Below are 2,432 nucleotides of genomic sequence, written 5' to 3' on the forward strand. Positions count from 1 at the left end.
TGTGATTTTATTCACTCAGCTACTTCTTTCCCATTGGTTTCATCATTGTGTTGACGTGAGAATTTGCTTATTTTCCTTTTATTTATTGCATTTTTATTTTTATTAGTTTATTAGTTTCATAAAGTGAACTTATTTTAATTAACAAAACTGCACTGTTAAGATTGTTGTAGCAAGTCTGATAACATCAATCATTGTGGAGATGATCTAAATACTCATCAGTATATTACTCATCACATTGATACCCATAGTAATAGAAATCACATACCAATAATAGAGATAAAGGGTATCATGGCCAAAAGGGTGGTTTTGATGTCCCTTTTGAAAACTTGAGGGTATTGATGATCGTTTTCCCAAACTTTGGATGTGTAATTGTGCTTTTCCCAAAGATGGAAATAAGTGGAGAAAGATGATTTTCATGTTTATTCAAACAATAAAAATCAGATTAACCCATTTTTTTCACACATTTTCACTTCTTCCATTTCTTCTCCATTCATGTCCTCTCCTATCATTTTTTTTTCCAACTAAACATGGGCTTAACCGATGAAAGTTAATTAATTATTAATTATCAGATAATGTAGGCTTGATTTACATTGACTTACTTATCACTGTAGCCATTTGATAACTATTTACAAGTCATTAAACTATAAAACATTAGGTCATTTACAAAGATAGAACTAGTATTTCTAGAATGGCCCTGATCACCCCGAATGGGGAAAAAATCAGGAAAAGTAAAGAAAATTTAATAGAAAATTGACCCATTTTAAGTAAATTTTACATTACTGGGATAAACTTAAACATAGTTACCCATGATCTTCCACTTATTCTATAGGATATTATTCTCTTATATTGAGTAACTACTTTTGAATTATCGTAAGTTATATATAATGCGACTTAACGACTGTTACTATAAGAAAATTGACAATAGATGACGAAAAAATCTATCATAAAGGGGATGGATGACAGTAGAATTATCCGTCATCTATGTACCTGTAACTCTTTTATGCTAAAAAAATTTATGTCATTAACTTATGATAGTATTTAGATGTCACATGTCTGTCATGAAAAAAAAAATGAATATAATAATTGATTTTTTGATGAGAAAATTGATTTTTTTAATTTTGAAATTTTGGCGGGAAATTTGATTTTCACACGTGAATTATCATCTGGATAATTTTAGCGAGTAAAATACTTAGTTTGTGACGGAATTTATGATTGATATTTTTTGTCATTAATTATTTTGTTTGTGAATTAATTTATGATTAATCTTTACTGTCACAAGATCTAAATTTATATTGAAACAAATTATGAATTATTTCATTTAAATTTATGCGTTCTTGTATATGAAATTCAATCACAAATTCAATATGAACAAAAAATTAAATTATACATTCTATTAAGTCCAAAAACACTTTACACTAATAACATCATCCAAAAACACTTGTATCCAATAGTTACATAAAAAAACATCAATTCAACAAATTAAATCCAACAACTAGAGCAAATGTTTCAAGTTTTACAAGCTAAGAAGCCATCAAATCTTGTAGTGCAGAACTTCTCCTATATGCAAGTTCTAATAGATTAGAAAGTTGAATATAATTTGGAACTTATCAACAACTACAAAAGGTATAAGGTCTGTACACTTACATTATACACATTAATATATTTTTTTAAAGTTAACAAAAAAATAATTAACTTTAATAAATAACATTAGTTTTATAAGGCTGCCTCATCTTAAAAAAAATTTCATATTTTTTATTAGTTTCATCAAGTGCAAAGTAAGAAAAAAGGATACTACTAAATTGTTTTTTCAAGCCGCGTGAAACGAGGTTCTATTTCCTAATAATTACATAAGACCAAGGCAATCACTAGAGTTCTCCTGAATGTTTAGCTTTTTTTTTTTCCTTTTTTTCCCCCAAGTATCAGCTTTAAGATCAATAGATTTAAGAGTTTGGACATTTTCCTGAATAAATTCCCATAAACACTTCTCCATCTCGTCTGGAACTTTACGCCAATCAAGAAATAAAATCAAAACCGAAGTATGAGCTAAGACTCCAAGACACAAAGCTAGCTCAGTGGCTTCATCAACAACAGGAACACCCAGTGTAGTATATTGTATAAGAATTATTCCTTTCCTCGTTTTCAGCTTTTTGTTCTGCCTAGCACCTATATTCACGCCTCTGGTCGCATTACTACTCTCTGGAGCATTGATATGAACTCCTTCAACAGCATCTGCAGAACCTTTCATGCCAGCCATTACATCAACAGAACCTTCCATGTCCTCTTCATCTTTTTAAAAGTCTGAGCCCATAGCATATACAAGAATATCACAATTGGTGCCATCATAAAAAAGATCATCATAATCATATCCATACCATTAATGCTATTATCAGCACATTATCCTTAGCAATATCCTTTCCGTTATCCATTTAAGT

This window comes from Citrus sinensis, chromosome 5, assembly GCF_022201045.2.
Source record: "Citrus sinensis cultivar Valencia sweet orange chromosome 5, DVS_A1.0, whole genome shotgun sequence".
Classification (NCBI taxonomy): domain Eukaryota; kingdom Viridiplantae; phylum Streptophyta; class Magnoliopsida; order Sapindales; family Rutaceae; genus Citrus; species Citrus sinensis.